Source organism: Passer domesticus, chromosome 20 (assembly GCF_036417665.1).
Source record: "Passer domesticus isolate bPasDom1 chromosome 20, bPasDom1.hap1, whole genome shotgun sequence".
Classification (NCBI taxonomy): domain Eukaryota; kingdom Metazoa; phylum Chordata; class Aves; order Passeriformes; family Passeridae; genus Passer; species Passer domesticus.
The window spans coordinates 748,355-769,044 of NC_087493.1; positions in this window are offsets into that span (position 1 = coordinate 748,355).

Here is a 20,690-nt window from a genome sequence, read left to right on the forward strand (position 1 = left end):
GACCCGTCTCTGGCCTCATGCATCAGCACTTGAAGCAAGTGTGCTCCGGCCTCTGGCAGTGCAGCTCGCTCACACGGGCTCACTGTGGACACGCCGCAATCACACAGTCATTGAGTGCACCAGAGAAGCTGGCCTCTAAAAGAAGTCATGAATGCCACAGCCCACCCAACCCAATGCCTTGCATGTCTTTACATTTTCCTTCTTTGCTCATCTCTCATGTCACTTTCCCCATTTCCTCTCTCTGCCAGCTTGGCTTCTCTCTCTCCTGCCTGCAGCTTCAGCCACATGTGTGACCCTGCAGGAACAGCCTGACCCACAGGGAAGTGGGAGAGGACTCTCCGCCAGGAACTGAAGTGACAGAACAAGGGGGAATGAGATGAAACTGCAAGAGCTGGAATCCATTCCATGATGGGAAGAAGTTCTTTCCTCTCAGGGTGCTTGTCCCTGACACTGGGACCAGTGCAGAGAGGCTGTGCATACCCCATGCCAAGGAGCATCCAAGGCCACCTTGGACAGGGGCCGCAGCAACCTGCTCTGCTGGGAAGTTGCTCAGCTTGGAACCAGATGATCTTTAGGGTCCCTTCCAAGCCAAACCATTCAAGGATTTCATCATTCTACCATGCCCATTTCCCAGTGTGGCGCGGCCCTGAAACTTCTGTGACATCACAGCTCCCACAGTGTTCCAGGTGGAACGTCCAGCACCTGGAAACGACCTCAGCAGACACTCTGCCTGCTGCCAGCGCTCAGTTGGCGCTCGCTCTGCGCTCTGCCCGTCAGCGCTGAGCTGTTGCTGCCGCCAGGGATTTTCCTGACGCCTGCTCTGGAGCACCAATCCCAGCAGGATGAGCACTGCTGTGCCAGTGGAGGTACTGTGCCATTCCAGGGAGGGGGCAGCCTGCTTGAGCAGGCTGCAGCCACGTGGCAATGGATGGTGTGGGACAGGAAGCCCACTGTGAGATTGTGCTGTCTCTTGCAGACTGCCAGAGATGGTATAGAGGAAATGGAAGCGGACATGGTGCTGGATGGGGAAGAAAGGATGGAGGTAGACACAGAAGAGCCACTTGAGGAGATGGAAGTCGAAGAGGAGGACAATATCGAGCAGATGGAAGTGGACGAGGAGGATGAGGAGGAGCCCATGGTCCTTGGATGAAGATGGAGCCCCACAAGTAAGACGGGCAGATGCTCCCCATGCCCTGCCCACAGACACAGTGGCTGCCCTGACGCCAGCCTGGGGCTGGGCTGGATGGCCCCGCTCAGGGACACGCTGCCCGCAGGGGGCCTGGATTGTGCTGCCACAAGCACCAGCGCTGGCCTGCCCTGCACTTGCCTGGGGCCACAGCAGCCCTGCCAGCCCTGTCCCAGCTCCTGGGGGCCAGCTCCCAGCCCAGCTGGGCCCAGTGCTGGCAGCAGAGTCCAGCTTTGCTTCTTCCTTTCTTCCAGGCCTGATGCAGATGATGGCCACAGATACGACGCCTCTGTAAATATGTTTGAAAAGTTAGAAGAATTCTGTAAATATGTTCGTCGCTTAGAAGTTCTCTGTAAATATGTTTTGAAGACTGTTAGTCCATAGGATCCCATGGAAATATGAAAGGTGTTCTGGAAATCCTAGAATTTGCCGATCTTCAGCAAATAAATACTGCTTCTTTAGAAAACCTCACTTGTCTTTCTCATTCCTTCGTGCCGGGCTCGGCTGCCAGTGGTCTCTGCCCCAGCACGGGAAAAGGTGGTTCTGGGCAGGCCGCGCTTTCGAAGAAGGAGTCTGGACTCTTGCTTTTTGGTCTTCAGTTGACTTTATTGTTCCTTATCTCCAAAGTTTTTCTGTCTGTCCAGCCGAGGTCTGATCAGCAAGACAGCCAAGGGCACTCTCCCCCGCCCACGGGGTGGTTGTCTCTTTTATAGTGAAAACTACATAGTAGATATTTACCTTTAATTTCCAATACTTTTCGCCCTTGTTGGCAAGTGCACTTTCTCTATGAACCAATGCACACATGCCAACATCATCCTGAACATGGATGCCAAGAAGAAGAAAGAAGAAGGACAGGGCACGCCCAAATTCCTCCACCTTGGGACTCCCGACCCATGCACAGTATTCTAAATCCCCCCTGTACAACATATAAAACCCCCCTGTACAGTGCATTATAATTTTGTCCTTCACCCTGTGATTCCTACTACTGTGCTACTTAAACTTTTGTGGCCTGTAGTTCTTCATATAAGGTTGGAAATTTGCTCCATGAATTAAGATGGAATTTCCAGGTGTCTTTGGCTTCCTGCCAGGGTCTCCGAGCCCCTGCCAGGGCTTTGAGACATCCAGGGCATCCAGACAGATGCTCTGGGTTCCGACACCTTTGGGCACAGGAAGCATTTGCACAGTTGGGATTTCCACTTGTTCCGGGATCCCGGGGCTGGAGCTCCCTGGGGCTGCTGCCACGGCCACCCCGCGGCTGGGGGTCCCTGTGCACAGGGGGTCCCACTGGAACCACTGCTGCCCCTGGGCACTGCTGCTGCTCCTGGGCTGGGGCACAGCGGCGTCCCCAAGAGCTGAGCTGCCACCAGCACAGAGGGGGCTCTCACTGCACTGGCCCCTGCAGCCATGCCACCAAAGCAAGGCAGGAAACTTTCAGCCACCCGTCCTGCTGCAGCCACAGCCACTCCTGGCTCCAGAGCTGCCATCAGGCCACAGGGATGCAAAATCCACCTTCCCACTCTCAAGGCCTTGACAGCCTTTGCAACTGTGGCACCTGCATCTGGGCTGCTGCAGGCACTGATGTTTAAGGCTTGCAGCCTCCAAGGGCTCCGGGCTCTGCTTCTGGGCCTGCCCTGCACTGCCCTGGGCCTGCATTGCTCAAGAGACAAAAGCCAAGCCAGGGGATCCTCATCCTGCCCAAATTGCTGAATTGACTGCACTCATTAGGACCTTCTCCGCTTTCAAAGGCCCTATTCATTTGATTCGGCAGATGTCTAAGGCCTAGTGCAGCGGACCGAAAATTCCATTTTCAAAGACATTTCTAACCCCAACTAGGGCATTTGCTTTCCCCTTTCATTTCTCTTTTGTCCCACAGACAACACCCACACTATATCATGTACACAAGGTCTCATACCACCCTTCCTGCATTTATAGTAGGCAATGCTAGAGCCGATGCCTCAGCAACGGCTCTCCAAACCTCCCTATGGAATGTTTCTGACCAGGCTAGGATCCGCCACCGCTTCTACCATCCAAACATTCCTGCACCGCTCAGCATCTTTAAAATTACCCAAGATCAGCCAAGATCCATGGCAGCCGCCTGCCCAAATTGTCAGCAACATGCCTTTGCTTCCGTCACAGCTGGAGTCAACCCAAGAGGACTAAAGAGTCTCCAGATCGGGCAATCACGCATCACACACCAAGCCCCTTTTGGGAGACTAAAATACATCCCCGTCTGAATCGACGCCGACAACGGTGCGGTTTTCGCCTTTGCCCATGCTGGTGAGAAATCAAAAGGTGCTATAAAACGTTCCTTTTTAGCTTTTTCCACCTTCCCTGTTCCACAGGAAATTAAAACTGATCATGGTCCTGCTTATACCTCCCACTGATTCCAACCATTTTCTGACCAGTGGGCTATAAAACATGTCACAGCCATACCACACTCTGCCACAGGACACTCCATAGTCCAGAGGGCCCACTCTTCCATCCAAAGGATCCTTGATCAACAGAGACAGGGAGTCCACATATTATCTCCCATTGAGACACTGGCCAAGGCCCTTGATGTGCTCAACTTTTACAACACCTCATTTATGGAGCCAACTCACCAGTCATCAGGCAATTGGCATTTAATTTCACTGCAGCCCAGTGAAAAGAAAAGCCACCTTTGCTGATCAAAGACCATGAATCTAAAAAAATTATGGGCCCTTTCCCATTCATTACTTGGGGGAGAGGATATGCTTGTGTCTCTACAGCAGCAGAGACATTGTATTCATTGTGTTGGTTATTTTATCCAGTTTTGCTCAACGCTTGCAAAAGTCCATGGCAGAAGCTTTCATTCTTGAAAACAAAAAGGGGGCAGTTGTGGAGGCCCAGGGGCCTCTCATTGCAACTGTAATACCTTAGGGCAAAGGGGACCAAGGTGAAAGAGAGAAACCCCTCTGAATGCAGGGCTCTCACCCATGGCCACTTGCAGCCTCTTGCAATCTGCAGCTTTTGTTGCCATCACCCACTTCAACTGCCATTTTTTCCTTATATCTACTCTCCAGAGAATGTTCTTCCCTCTCTTGTCCCCTGCAGGCCCTGGCTTCGCCCCTTCTCCCCCCCATATAAAACCCTCAGTCCCCAGCCTCATTTTCTCTCTGGCCCTGGACCCTCTTCATCGCAATGCACAGCGTTTGGAGTTCCACACAAAGACCTGTCTCTGGCCTCATGCATCAGCACTTGAAGCAAGTGTGCTCCGGCCTCTGGGAGTGCAGCTCGCTCACACGGGCTCACTGTGGACACGCCGCAATCACACAGTCATTGAGTGCACCAGAGAACCTGGCCTCTAATGAAAGGCATGAATGCCACAGCCCACCCAACCCAATGCCTTGCATGTCTCTACTTTTTCCTTCTTCGCTCATCTCTCATGTCACTTTCCCCATTTGCTCTGGCTGGCAGCTTGGCTTCTCTCTCTCCTGCCTGCAGCTTCAGCCACATGTGTGACCCTGCAGGAACAGCCTGACCCACAGGGAAGTGGGAGAGGACTCTCCGCCAGGAACTGAAGTGACAGAACAAGGGGGAATGAGATGAAACTGCAAGAGCTGGAATCCATTCCATGATGGGAAGAAGTTCTTTCCTCTCAGGGTGCTTGTCCCTGACACTGGGACCAGTGCAGAGAGGCTGTGCATACCCCATGCCAAGGAGCATCCAAGGCCACCTTGGACAGGGGCCGCAGCAACCTGCTCTGCTGGGAAGTTGCTCAGCTTGGAACCAGATGATCTTTAGGGTCCCTTCCAAGCCAAACCATTCAAGGATTTCATCATTCTACCATGCCCATTTCCCAGTGTGGCGCGGCCCTGAAACTTCTGTGACATCACAGCTCCCACAGTGTTCCAGGTGGAACGTCCAGCACCTGGAAACGACCACAGCAGACACTCTGCCTGCTGCCAGCGCTCAGTTGGCGCTCGCTCTGCGCTCTGCCCGTCAGCGCTGAGCTGTTGCTGCCGCCTGGGATTTTCCTGACGCCTGCGCTGGAGCACCAATCCCAGCAGGATGAGCACTGCTGTGCCAGTGGAGGTACAGTGCCATTCCAGGGAGGGGGCAGCCTGCTTGAGCAGGCTGCAGCCACGTGGCAATGGATGGTGTGGGACAGGAAGCCCACTGTGAGATTGTGCTGTCTCTTGCAGACTGCCAGAGATGGTATAGAGGAAATGGAAGTGGACATGGTGCTGGATGGGGAAGAAAGGATGGAGGTAGACACAGAAGAGCCACTTGAGGAGATGGAAGTCGAAGAGGAGGACAATACCGAGCAGATGGAAGTGGACGAGGAGGATGAGGAGGAGCCCATGGTCCTTGGATGAAGATGGAGCCCCACAAGTAAGACGGGCAGATGCTCCCCATGCCCTGCCCACAGACACAGTGGCTGCCCTGACGCCAGCCTGGGGCTGGGCTGGATGGCCCCGCTCAGGGACACGCTGCCCGCAGGGGGCCTGGATTGTGCTGCCACAAGCACCAGCGCTGGCCTGCCCTGCACTTGCCTGGGGCCACAGCAGCCCTGCCAGCCCTGTCCCAGCTCCTGGGGGCCAGCTCCCAGCCCAGCTGGGCCCAGTGCTGGCAGCAGAGTCCAGCTTTGCTTCTTCCTTTCTTCCAGGCCTGATGCAGATGATGGCCACAGATACGACGCCTCTGTAAATATGTTTGAAAAGTTAGAAGAATTCTGTAAATATGTTCGTCGCTTAGAAGTTCTCTGTAAATATGTTTTGAAGACTGTTAGTCCATAGGATCCCATGGAAATATGAAAGGTGTTCTGGAAATCCTAGAATTTGCCGATCTTCAGCAAATAAATACTGCTTCTTTAGAAAACCTCACTTGTCTTTCTCATTCCTTCGTGCCGGGCTCGGCTGCCAGTGGTCTCTGCCCCAGCACGGGAAAAGGTGGTTCTGGGCAGGCCGCGCTTTCGAAGAAGGAGTCTGGACTCTTGCTTTTTGGTCTTCAGTTGACTTTATTGTTCCTTATCTCCAAAGTTTTTCTGTCTGTCCAGCCGAGGTCTGATCAGCAAGACAGCCAAGGGCACTCTCCCCCGCCCACGGGGTGGTTGTCTCTTTTATAGTGAAAACTACATAGTAGATATTTACCTTTAATTTCCAATACTTTTCGCCCTTGTTGGCAAGTGCACTTTCTCTATGAACCAATGCACACATGCCAACATCATCCTGAACATGGATGCCAAGAAGAAGAAAGAAGAAGGACAGGGCACGCCCAAATTCCTCCACCTTGGGACTCCCGACCCATGCACAGTATTCTAAATCCCCCCTGTACAACATATAAAACCCCCCTGTACAGTGCATTATAATTTTGTCCTTCACCCTGTGATTCCTACTACTGTGCTACTTAAACTTTTGTGGCCTGTAGTTCTTCATATAAGGTTGGAAATTTGCTCCATGAATTAAGATGGAATTTCCAGGTGTCTTTGGCTTCCTGCCAGGGTCTCCGAGCCCCTGCCAGGGCTTTGAGACATCCAGGGCATCCAGACAGATGCTCTGGGTTCCGACACCTTTGGGCACAGGAAGCATTTGCACAGTTGGGATTTCCACTTGTTCCGGGATCCCGGGGCTGGAGCTCCCTGGGGCTGCTGCCACGGCCACCCCGCGGCTGGGGGTCCCTGTGCACAGGGGGTCCCACTGGAACCACTGCTGCCCCTGGGCACTGCTGCTGCTCCTGGGCTGGGGCACAGCGGCGTCCCCAAGAGCTGAGCTGCCACCAGCACAGAGGGGGCTCTCACTGCACTGGCCCCTGCAGCCATGCCACCAAAGCAAGGCAGGAAACTTTCAGCCACCCGTCCTGCTGCAGCCACAGCCACTCCTGGCTCCAGAGCTGCCATCAGGCCACAGGGATGCAAAATCCACCTTCCCACTCTCAAGGCCTTGACAGCCTTTGCAACTGTGGCACCTGCATCTGGGCTGCTGCAGGCACTGATGTTTAAGGCTTGCAGCCTCCAAGGGCTCCGGGCTCTGCTTCTGGGCCTGCCCTGCACTGCCCTGGGCCTGCATTGCTCAAGAGACAAAAGCCAAGCCAGGGGATCCTCATCCTGCCCAAATTGCTGAATTGACTGCACTCATTAGGACCTTCTCCGCTTTCAAAGGCCCTATTCATTTGATTCGGCAGATGTCTAAGGCCTAGTGCAGCGGACCGAAAATTCCATTTTCAAAGACATTTCTAACCCCAACTAGGGCATTTGCTTTCCCCTTTCATTTCTCTTTTGTCCCACAGACAACACCCACACTATATCATGTACACAAGGTCTCATACCACCCTTCCTGCATTTATAGTAGGCAATGCTAGAGCCGATGCCTCAGCAACGGCTCTCCAAACCTCCCTATGGAATGTTTCTGACCAGGCTAGGATCCGCCACCGCTTCTACCATCCAAACATTCCTGCACCGCTCAGCATCTTTAAAATTACCCAAGATCAGCCAAGATCCATGGCAGCCGCCTGCCCAAATTGTCAGCAACATGCCTTTGCTTCCGTCACAGCTGGAGTCAACCCAAGAGGACTAAAGAGTCTCCAGATCGGGCAATCACGCATCACACACCAAGCCCCTTTTGGGAGACTAAAATACATCCCCGTCTGAATCGACGCCGACAACGGTGCGGTTTTCGCCTTTGCCCATGCTGGTGAGAAATCAAAAGGTGCTATAAAACGTTCCTTTTTAGCTTTTTCCACCTTCCCTGTTCCACAGGAAATTAAAACTGATCATGGTCCTGCTTATACCTCCCACTGATTCCAACCATTTTCTGACCAGTGGGCTATAAAACATGTCACAGCCATACCACACTCTGCCACAGGACACTCCATAGTCCAGAGGGCCCACTCTTCCATCCAAAGGATCCTTGATCAACAGAGACAGGGAGTCCACATATTATCTCCCATTGAGACACTGGCCAAGGCCCTTGATGTGCTCAACTTTTACAACACCTCATTTATGGAGCCAACTCACCAGTCATCAGGCAATTGGCATTTAATTTCACTGCAGCCCAGTGAAAAGAAAAGCCACCTTTGCTGATCAAAGACCATGAATCTAAAAAAATTATGGGCCCTTTCCCATTCATTACTTGGGGGAGAGGATATGCTTGTGTCTCTACAGCAGCAGAGACATTGTATTCATTGTGTTGGTTATTTTATCCAGTTTTGCTCAACGCTTGCAAAAGTCCATGGCAGAAGCTTTCATTCTTGAAAACAAAAAGGGGGCAGTTGTGGAGGCCCAGGGGCCTCTCATTGCAACTGTAATACCTTAGGGCAAAGGGGACCAAGGTGAAAGAGAGAAACCCCTCTGAATGCAGGGCTCTCACCCATGGCCACTTGCAGCCTCTTGCAATCTGCAGCTTTTGTTGCCATCACCCACTTCAACTGCCATTTTTTCCTTATATCTACTCTCCAGAGAATGTTCTTCCCTCTCTTGTCCCCTGCAGGCCCTGGCTTCGCCCCTTCTCCCCCCCATATAAAACCCTCAGTCCCCAGCCTCATTTTCTCTCTGGCCCTGGACCCTCTTCATCGCAATGCACAGCGTTTGGAGTTCCACACAAAGACCTGTCTCTGGCCTCATGCATCAGCACTTGAAGCAAGTGTGCTCCGGCCTCTGGGAGTGCAGCTCGCTCACACGGGCTCACTGTGGACACGCCGCAATCACACAGTCATTGAGTGCACCAGAGAACCTGGCCTCTAATGAAAGGCATGAATGCCACAGCCCACCCAACCCAATGCCTTGCATGTCTCTACTTTTTCCTTCTTCGCTCATCTCTCATGTCACTTTCCCCATTTGCTCTGGCTGGCAGCTTGGCTTCTCTCTCTCCTGCCTGCAGCTTCAGCCACATGTGTGACCCTGCAGGAACAGCCTGACCCACAGGGAAGTGGGAGAGGACTCTCCGCCAGGAACTGAAGTGACAGAACAAGGGGGAATGAGATGAAACTGCAAGAGCTGGAATCCATTCCATGATGGGAAGAAGTTCTTTCCTCTCAGGGTGCTTGTCCCTGACACTGGGACCAGTGCAGAGAGGCTGTGCATACCCCATGCCAAGGAGCATCCAAGGCCACCTTGGACAGGGGCCGCAGCAACCTGCTCTGCTGGGAAGTTGCTCAGCTTGGAACCAGATGATCTTTAGGGTCCCTTCCAAGCCAAACCATTCAAGGATTTCATCATTCTACCATGCCCATTTCCCAGTGTGGCGCGGCCCTGAAACTTCTGTGACATCACAGCTCCCACAGTGTTCCAGGTGGAACGTCCAGCACCTGGAAACGACCACAGCAGACACTCTGCCTGCTGCCAGCGCTCAGTTGGCGCTCGCTCTGCGCTCTGCCCGTCAGCGCTGAGCTGTTGCTGCCGCCTGGGATTTTCCTGACGCCTGCGCTGGAGCACCAATCCCAGCAGGATGAGCACTGCTGTGCCAGTGGAGGTACAGTGCCATTCCAGGGAGGGGGCAGCCTGCTTGAGCAGGCTGCAGCCACGTGGCAATGGATGGTGTGGGACAGGAAGCCCACTGTGAGATTGTGCTGTCTCTTGCAGACTGCCAGAGATGGTATAGAGGAAATGGAAGTGGACATGGTGCTGGATGGGGAAGAAAGGATGGAGGTAGACACAGAAGAGCCACTTGAGGAGATGGAAGTCGAAGAGGAGGACAATACCGAGCAGATGGAAGTGGACGAGGAGGATGAGGAGGAGCCCATGGTCCTTGGATGAAGATGGAGCCCCACAAGTAAGACGGGCAGATGCTCCCCATGCCCTGCCCACAGACACAGTGGCTGCCCTGTCGCCAGGCTTGGGCTGGGCTGGATGGCAACGCTCAGGGACACGCTGCCCGCAGGGGGGCCTGGATTGTGCTGGCACACGCACCAGCCCTGGCCTGCCCTGCACTTGCCTGGGGCCACAGCAGCCCTGCCAGCCCTGTCCCAGCTCCTGGGGGCCAGCTCCCAGCCCAGCTGGGCCCAGTGCTGGCAGCAGAGTCCAGCTTTGCTTCTTCCTTTCTTCCAGGCCTGATGCAGATGATGGCCACAGATACGACGCCTCTGTAAATATGTTTGAAAAGTTAGAAGAATTCTGTAAATATGTTCGTCGCTTAGAAGTTCTCTGTAAATATGTTTTGAAGACTGTTAGTCCATAGCATCCCATGGAAATATGAAAGGTGTTCTGGAAATCCTAGAATTTGCCGATCTTCAGCAAATAAATACTGCTTCTTTAAAAAACCTCACTTGTCTTTCTCATTCCTTCGTGCCGGGCTCGGCTGCCAGTGGTCTCTGCCCCAGCACGGGAAAAGGTGGTTCTGGGCAGGCCGCGCTTTCGAAGAAGGAGTCTGGACTCTTGCTTTTTGGTCTTCAGTTGACTTTATTGTTCCTTATCTCCAAAGTTTTTCTGTCTGTCCAGCCGAGGTCTGATCAGCAAGACAGCCAAGGGCACTCTCCCCCGCCCACGGGGTGGTTGTCTCTTTTATAGTGAAAACTACATAGTAGATATTTACCTTTAATTTCCAATACTTTTCGCCCTTGTTGGCAAGTGCACTTTCTCTATGAACCAATGCACACATGCCAACATCATCCTGAACATGGATGCCAAGAAGAAGAAAGAAGAAGGACAGGGCACGCCCAAATTCCTCCACCTTGGGACTCCCGACCCATGCACAGTATTCTAAATCCCCCCTGTACAACATATAAAACCCCCCTGTACAGTGCATTATAATTTTGTCCTTCACCCTGTGATTCCTACTACTGTGCTACTTAAACTTTTGTGGCCTGTAGTTCTTCATATAAGGTTGGCAATTTGCTCCATGAATTAAGATGGAATTTCCAGGTGTCTTTGGCTTCCTGCCAGGGTCTCCGAGCCCCTGCCAGGGCTTTGAGACATCCAGGGCATCCAGACAGATGCTCTGGGTTCTGACACCTTTGGGCACAGGAAGCATTTGCACAGTTGGGATTTCCACTTGTTCCGGGATCCCGGGGCTGGAGCTCCCTGGGGCTGCTGCCACGGCCACCCCGCGGCTGGGGGTCCCTGTGCACAGGGGGTCCCACTGGCACCACTGCTGCCCCTGGGCACTGCTGCTGCTCCTGGGCTGGGGCACAGCGGCGTCCCCAAGAGCTGAGCTGCCACCAGCACAGAGGGGGCTCTCATTGCACTGGCCCCTGCAGCCATGCCACCAAAGCAAGGCAGGAAACTTTCAGCCACCCGTCCTGCTGCAGCCACAGCCACTCCTGGCTCCAGAGCTGCCATCAGGCCACAGGGATGCAAAATCCACCTTCCCACTCTCAAGGCCTTGACAGCCTTGGCAACTGTGGCACCTGCATCTGGGCTGCTGCAGGCGCTGATGTTTAAGGCTTGCAGCCTCCAAGGGCTCCGGGCTCTGCTTCTGGGCCTGCCCTGCACTGCCCTGGGCCTGCATTGCTCAAGAGACAAAAGCCAAGCCAGGGGATCCTCATCCTGCCCAAATTGCTGAATTGACTGCACTCGTTAGGACCTTCTCCGCTTTCAAAGGCCCTATTCATTTGATCACTGATTCGGCAGATGTCTAAGGCCTAGTGCAGCGGACCGAAAATTCCATTTTCAAAGACATTTCTAACCCCAACTAGAGCATTTGCTTTCCCCTTTCATTTCTCTTTTGTCCCACAGACAACACCCACACTGTATCATGTACACAAGGTCTCATACCACCCTTCCTGCATTTATAGTAGGCAATGCTAGAGCAGATGCCTCAGCAATGGTTCTCCAAACCTCCCTAGGGAATGTTTCTGACCAGGCTAGGATCCGCCACCGCTTCTACCATCCAAACATTCCTGCACCGCTCAGCATCTTTAAAATTACCCAAGATCAGCCAAGATCCATGGCAGCCGCCTGCCCAAATTGTCAGCAACATGCCTTTGCTTCTGTCACAGCTGGAGTCAACCCAAGAGGACTAAAGAGTCTCCAGATCGGGCAATCACGCATCACACACCAAGCCCCTTTTGGGAGACTAAAATATATCCCCGTCTGAATCGACGCCGACAACGGTGCGGTTTTCGCCTTTGCCCATGCTGGTGAGAAATCAAAAGGTGCTATAAAACCTTCCTTTTTAGCTTTTTCCACCTTCCCTGTTCCACAGGAAATGAAAACTGATCATGGTCCTGCTTATACCTCCCACTGATTCCAACCATTTTCTGACCAGTGGGCTATAAAACATGTCACAGCCATACCACACTCTGCCACAGGACACTCCATAGTCCAGAGGGCCCACTGGTCCATCCAAAGGATCCTTGATCAACAGAGACAGGGAGTCCACATATTATCTCCCATTGAGACACTGGCCAAGGCCCTTGATGTGCTCAACTTTTTCAACACCTCATTTATGGAGCCAACTCACCAGTCATCAGGCAATTGGCATTTAATTTCACTGCAGCCCAGTGAAAAGAAAAGCCACCTGTGTGGATCAAAGACCCTGAATCTAAAAAAATTATGGGCCCTTTCCCATTCATTACTTGGGGGAGAGGATATGCTTGTGTCTCTACAGCAGCAGAGACATTGTATTCATTGTGTTGGTTATTTTATCCAGTTTTGCTCAACGCTTGCAAAAGTCCATGGCAGAAGCTTTCATTCTTGAAAACAAAAAGGGGGCAGTTGTGGAGGCCCAGGGGCCTCTCATTGCAATTGTAATACCTTAGGGCAAAGGGGACCAAGGTGAAAGAGAGAAACCCCTCTGAATGCAGGGCTCTCACCCATGGCCACTTGCAGCCTCTTGCAATCTGCAGCTTTTGTTGCCATCACCCACTTCAACTGCCATTTTTTCCTTATATCTACTCTCCAGAGAATGTTCTTCCCTCTCTTGTCCCCTGCAGGCCCTGGCTTCGCCCCTTCTCCCCCCCATATAAAACCCTCAGTCCCCAGCCTCATTTTCTCTCTGGCCCTGGACCCTCTTCATCGCAATGCACAGCGTTTGGAGTTGCACACAAAGACCCGTCTCTGGCCTCATGCATCAGCACTTGAAGCAAGTGTGCTCCGGCCTCTGGCAGTGCAGCTCGCTCACACGGGCTCACTGTGGACACGCCGCAATCACACAGTCATTGAGTGCACCAGAGAAGCTGGCCTCTAAAAGAAGTCATGAATCCCGCAGCCCACCCAACCCAATGCCTTGCATGTCTTTACATTTTCCTTCTTTGCTCATCTCTCATGTCACTTTCCCCATTTCCTCTCTCTGCCAGCTTGGCTTCTCTCTCTCCTGCCTGCAGCTTCAGCCACATGTGTGACCCTGCAGGAACAGCCTGACCCACAGGGAAGTGGGAGAGGACTCTCCGCCAGGAACTGAAGTGACAGAACAAGGGGGAATGAGATGAAACTGCAAGAGCTGGAATCCATTCCATGATGGGAAGAAGTTCTTTCCTCTCAGGGTGCTTGTCCCTGACACTGGGACCAGTGCAGAGAGGCTGTGCATACCCCATGCCAAGGAGCATCCAAGGCCACCTTGGACAGGGGCCGCAGCAACCTGCTCTGCTGGGAAGTTGCTCAGCTTGGAACCAGATGATCTTTAGGGTCCCTTCCAAGCCAAACCATTCAAGGATTTCATCATTCTACCATGCCCATTTCCCAGTGTGGCGCGGCCCTGAAACTTCTGTGACATCACAGCTCCCACAGTGTTCCAGGTGGAACGTCCAGCACCTGGAAACGACCTCAGCAGACACTCTGCCTGCTGCCAGCGCTCAGTTGGCGCTCGCTCTGCGCTCTGCCCGTCAGCGCTGAGCTGTTGCTGCCACCTGGGATTTTCCTGACGCCTGCTCTGGAGCACCAATCCCAGCAGGATGAGCACTGCTGTGCCAGTGGAGGTACAGTGCCATTCCAGGGAGGGGGCAGCCTGCTTGAGCAGGCAGCAGCCGCGTGGCAATGGATGGTGTGGGACAGGAAGCCCACTGTGAGATTGTGCTGTCTCTTGCAGACTGCCAGAGATGGTATAGAGGAAATGGAAGTGGACATGGTGCTGGATGGGGAAGAAAGGATGGAGGTAGACACAGAAGAGCCACTTGAGGAGATGGAAGTCGAAGAGGAGGACAATATCGAGCAGATGGAAGTGGACGAGGAGGATGAGGAGGAGCCCATGGTCCTTGGATGAAGTTGGAGCCCCACAAGTAAGACAGGCAGATGCTCCCCATGCCCTGCCCACAGACACAGTGGCTGCCCTGTCGCCAGGCTTGGGCTGGGCTGGATGGCCCCGCTCAGGGACACGCTGCCCGCAGGGGGGCCTGGATTGTGCTGGCACACGCACCAGCCCTGGCCTGCCCTGCACTTGCCTGGGGCCACAGCAGCCCTGCCAGCCCTGTCCCAGCTCCTGGGGGCCAGCTCCCAGCCCAGCTGGGCCCAGTGCTGGCAGCAGAGTCCAGCTTTGCTTCTTCCTTTCTTCCAGGCCTGATGCAGATGATGGCCACAGATACGACGCCTCTGTAAATATGTTTGAAAAGTTAGAAGAATTCTGTAAATATGTTCGTCGCTTAGAAGTTCTCTGTAAATATGTTTTGAAGACTGTTAGTCCATAGCATCCCATGGAAATATGAAAGGTGTTCTGGAAATCCTAGAATTTGCCGATCTTCAGCAAATAAATACTGCTTCTTTAGAAAACCTCACTTGTCTTTCTCATTCCTTCGTGCCGGGCTCGGCTGCCAGTGGTCTCTGCCCCAGCACGGGAAAAGGTGGTTCTGGGCAGGCCGCGCTTTCGAAGAAGGAGTCTGGACTCTTGCTTTTTGGTCTTCAGTTGACTTTATTGTTCCTTATCTCCAAAGTTTTTCTGTCTGTCCAGCCGAGGTCTGATCAGCAAGACAGCCAAGGGCACTCTCCCCCGCCCACGGGGTGGTTGTCTCTTTTATAGTGAAAACTACATAGTAGATATTTACCTTTAATTTCCAATACTTTTCGCCCTTGTTGGCAAGTGCACTTTCTCTATGAACCAATGCACACATGCCAACATCATCCTGAACATGGATGCCAAGAAGAAGAAAGAAGAAGGACAGGGCACGCCCAAATTCCTCCACCTTGGGACTCCCGACCCATGCACAGTATTCTAAATCCCCCCTGTACAACATATAAAACCCCCCTGTACAGTGCATTATAATTTTGTCCTTCACCCTGTGATTCCTACTACTGTGCTACTTAAACTTTTGTGGCCTGTAGTTCTTCATATAAGGTTGGCAATTTGCTCCATGAATTAAGATGGAATTTCCAGGTGTCTTTGGCTTCCTGCCAGGGTCTCCGAGCCCCTGCCAGGGCTTTGAGACATCCAGGGCATCCAGAGAGATGCTCTGGGTTCCAACACTTTTGGGCACAGGAAGCATTTGCACAGTTGGGATTTCCACTTGTTCCGGGATCCCGGGGCTGGAGCTCCCTGGGGCTGCTGCCACGGCCACCCCGCGGCTGGGGGTCCCTGTGCACAGGGGGTCCCACTGGCACCACTGCTGCCCCTGGGCACTGCTGCTGCTCCTGGGCTGGGGCACAGCGGCGTCCCCAAGAGCTGAGCTGCCACCAGCACAGAGGGGGCTCTCACTGCACTGGCCCCTGCAGCCATGCCACCAAAGCAAGGCAGGAAACTTTCAGCCACCCGTCCTGCTGCAGCCACAGCCACTCCTGGCTCCAGAGCTGCCATCAGGCCACAGGGATGCAAAATCCACCTTCCCGCTCTCAAGGCCTTGACAGCCTTGGCAACTGTGGCACCTGCATCTGGGCTGCTGCAGGCGCTGATGTTTAAGGCTTGCAGCCTCCAAGGGCTCCGGGCTCTGCTTCTGGGCCTGCCCTGCACTGCCCTGGGCCTGCATTGCTCAAGAGACAAAAGCCAAGCCAGGGGATCCTCATCCTGCCCAAATTGCTGAATTGACTGCACTCGTTAGGACCTTCTCCGCTTTCAAAGGCCCTATTCATTTGATCACTGATTCGGCAGATGTCTAAGGCCTAGTGCAGCGGACCGAAAATTCCATTTTCAAAGACATTTCTAACCCCAACTAGAGCATTTGCTTTCCCCTTTCATTTCTCTTTTGTCCCACAGACAACACCCACACTATATCATGTACACAAGGTCTCATACCACCCTTCCTGCATTTATAGTAGGCAATGCTAGAGCAGATGCCTCAGCAATGGTTCTCCAAACCTCCCTATGGAATGTTTCTGACCAGGCTAGGATCCGCCACCGCTTCTACCATCCAAACATTCCTGCACCGCTCAGCATCTTTAAAATTACCCAAGATCAGCCAAGATCCATGGCAGCCGCCTGCCCAAATTGTCAGCAACATGCCTTTGCTTCCGTCACAGCTGGAGTCAACCCAAGAGGACTAAAGAGTCTCCAGATCGGGCAATCACGCATCACACACCAAGCCCCTTTTGGGAGACTAAAATACATCCCCGTCTGAATCGACGCCGACAACGGTGCGGTTTTCGCCTTTGCCCATGCTGGTGAGAAATCAAAAGGTGCTATAAAACGTTCCTTTTTAGCTTTTTCCACCTTCCCTGTTCCACAGGAAATTAAAACTGATCATGGTCCTGCTTATACCTCCCACTGATTCCAACCATTTTCTGACCAGTGGGCTATAAAACATGTCACAGCCATACCACACTCTGCCACAGGACACTCCATAGTCCAGAGGGCCCACTCTTCCATCCAAAGGATCCTTGATCAACAGAGACAGGGAGTCCACATATTATCTCCCATTGAGACACTGGCCAAGGCCCTTGATGTGCTCAACTTTTACAACACCTCATTTATGGAGCCAACTCACCAGTCATCAGGCAATTGGCATTTAATTTCACTGCAGCCCAGTGAAAAGAAAAGCCACCTTTGCTGATCAAAGACCATGAATCTAAAAAAATTATGGGCCCTTTCCCATTCATTACTTGGGGGAGAGGATATGCTTGTGTCTCTACAGCAGCAGAGACATTGTATTCATTGTGTTGGTTATTTTATCCAGTTTTGCTCAACGCTTGCAAAAGTCCATGGCAGAAGCTTTCATTCTTGAAAACAAAAAGGGGGCAGTTGTGGAGGCCCAGGGGCCTCTCATTGCAACTGTAATACCTTAGGGCAAAGGGGACCAAGGTGAAAGAGAGAAACCCCTCTGAATGCAGGGCTCTCACCCATGGCCACTTGCAGCCTCTTGCAATCTGCAGCTTTTGTTGCCATCACCCACTTCAACTGCCATTTTTTCCTTATATCTACTCTCCAGAGAATGTTCTTCCCTCTCTTGTCCCCTGCAGGCCCTGGCTTCGCCCCTTCTCCCCCCCATATAAAACCCTCAGTCCCCAGCCTCATTTTCTCTCTGGCCCTGGACCCTCTTCATCGCAATGCACAGCGTTTGGAGTTCCACACAAAGACCTGTCTCTGGCCTCATGCATCAGCACTTGAAGCAAGTGTGCTCCGGCCTCTGGCAGTGCAGCTCGCTCACACGGGCTCACTGTGGACACGCCGCAATCACACAGTCATTGAGTGCACCAGAGAACCTGGCCTCTAATGAAAGGCATGAATGCCACAGCCCACCCAACCCAATGCCTTGCATGTCTCTACTTTTTCCTTCTTCGCTCATCTCTCATGTCACTTTCCCCATTTGCTCTGGCTGGCAGCTTGGCTTCTCTCTCTCCTGCCTGCAGCTTCAGCCACATGTGTGACCCTGCAGGAACAGCCTGACCCACAGGGAAGTGGGAGAGGACTCTCCGCCAGGAACTGAAGTGACAGAACAAGGGGGAATGAGATGAAACTGCAAGAGCTGGAATCCATTCCATGATGGGAAGAAGTTCTTTCCTCTCAGGGTGCTTGTCCCTGACACTGGGACCAGTGCAGAGAGGCTGTGCATACCCCATGCCAAGGAGCATCCAAGGCCACCTTGGACAGGGGCCGCAGCAACCTGCTCTGCTGGGAAGTTGCTCAGCTTGGAACCAGATGATCTTTAGGGTCCCTTCCAAGCCAAACCATTCAAGGATTTCATCATTCTACCATGCCCATTTCCCAGTGTGGCGCGGCCCTGAAACTTCTGTGACATCACAGCTCCCACAGTGTTCCAGGTGGAACGTCCAGCACCTGGAAACGACCACAGCAGACACTCTGCCTGCTGCCAGCGCTCAGTGGCGCTCGCTCTGCGCTCTGCCCGTCAGCGCTGAGCTGTTGCTGCCGCCTGGGATTTTCCTGACGCCTGCGCTGGAGCACCAATCCCAGCAGGATGAGCACTGCTGTGCCAGTGGAGGTACAGTGCCATTCCAGGGAGGGGGCAGCCTGCTTGAGCAGGCTGCAGCCACGTGGCAATGGATGGTGTGGGACAGGAAGCCCACTGTGAGATTGTGCTGTCTCTTGCAGACTGCCAGAGATGGTATAGAGGAAATGGAAGTGGACATGGTGCTGGATGGGGAAGAAAGGATGGAGGTAGACACAGAAGAGCCACTTGAGGAGATGGAAGTCGAAGAGGAGGACAATATCGAGCAGATGGAAGTGGACGAGGAGGATGAGGAGGAGCCCATGGTCCTTGGATGAAGATGGAGCCCCACAAGTAAGACGGGCAGATGCTCCCCATGCCCTGCCCACAGACACAGTGGCTGCCCTGTCGCCAGGCTTGGGCTGGGCTGGATGGCCCCGCTCAGGGACACGCTGCCCGCAGGGGGGCCTGGATTGTGCTGGCACACGCACCAGCCCTGGCCTGCCCTGCACTTGCCTGGGGCCACAGCAGCCCTGCCAGCCCTGTCCCAGCTCCTGGGGGCCAGCTCCCAGCCCAGCTGGGCCCAGTGCTGGCAGCAGAGTCCAGCTTTGCTTCTTCCTTTCTTCCAGGCCTGATGCAGATGATGGCCACAGATACGACGCCTCTGTAAATATGTTTGAAAAGTTAGAAGAATTCTGTAAATATGTTCGTCGCTTAGAAGTTCTCTGTAAATATGTTTTGAAGACTGTTAGTCCATAGCATCCCATGGAAATATGAAAGGTGTTCTGGAAATCCTAGAATTTGCCGATCTTCAGCAAATAAATACTGCTTCTTTAAAAAACCTCACTTGTCTTTCTCATTCCTTCGTGCCGGGCTCGGCTGCCAGTGGTCTCTGCCCCAGCACGGGAAAAGGTGGTTCTGGGCAGGCCGCGCTTTCGAAGAAGGAGTCTGGACTCTTGCTTTTTGGTCTTCAGTTGACTTTATTGTTCCTTATCTCCAAAGTTTTTCTGTCTGTCCAGCCGAGGTCTGATCAGCAAGACAGCCAAGGGCACTCTCCCCCGCCCACGGGGTGGTTGTCTCTTTTATAGTGAAAACTACATAGTAGATATTTACCTTTAATTTCCAATACTTTTCGCCCTTGTTGGCAAGTGCACTTTCTCTATGAACCAATGCACACATGCCAACATCATCCTGAACATGGATGCCAAGAAGAAGAAAGAAGAAGGACAGGGCACGCCCAAATTCCTCCACCTTGGGACTCCCGACCCATGCACAGTATTCTAAATCCCCCCTGTACAACATATAAAACCCCCCTGTACAGTGCATTATAATTTTGTCCTTCACCCTGTGATTCCTACTACTGTGCTACTTAAACTTTTGTGGCCTGTAGTTCTTCATATAAGGTTGGCAATTTGCTCCATGAATTAAGATGGAATTTCCAGGTGTCTTTGGCTTCCTGCCAGGGTCTCCGAGCCCCTGCCAGGGCTTTGAGACATCCAGGGCATCCAGAGAGATGCTCTGGGTTCCAACACTTTTGGGCACAGGAAGCATTTGCACAGTTGGGATTTCCACTTGTTCCGGGATCCCGGGGCTGGAGCTCCCTGGGGCTGCTGCCACGGCCACCCCGCGGCTGGGGGTCCCTGTGCACAGGGGGTCCCACTGGCACCACTGCTGCCCCTGGGCACTGCTGCTGCTCCTGGGCTGGGGCACAGCGGCGTCCCCAAGAGCTGAGCTGCCACCAGCACAGAGGGGGCTCTCACTGCACTGGCCCCTGCAGCCATGCCACCAAAGCAAGGCAGGAAACTTTCAGCCACCCGTCCTGCTGCAGCCACAGCCACTCCTGGCTCCAGAGCTGCCATCAGGCCACAGGGATGCAAAATCCACCTTCCCACTCTCAAGGCCTTGACAGCCTTGGCAACTGTGGCACCTGCATCTGGGCTGCTGCAGGCGCTGATGTTTAAGGCTTGCAGCCTCCAAGGGCTCCGGGCTCTGCTTCTGGGCCTGCCCTGCACTGCCCTGGGCCTGCATTGCTCAAGAGACAAAAGCCAAGCCAGGGGATCCTCATCCTGCCCAAATTGCTGAATTGACTGCACTCGTTAGGACCTTCTCCGCTTTCAAAGGCCCTATTCATTTGATCACTGATTCGGCAGATGTCTAAGGCCTAGTGCAGCGGACCGAAAATTCCATTTTCAAAGACATTTCTAACCCCAACTAGAGCATTTGCTTTCCCCTTTCATTTCTCTTTTGTCCCACAGACAACACCCACACTATATCATGTACACAAGGTCTCATACCACCCTTCCTGCATTTATAGTAGGCAATGCTAGAGCAGATGCCTCAGCAATGGTTCTCCAAACCTCCCTAGGGAATG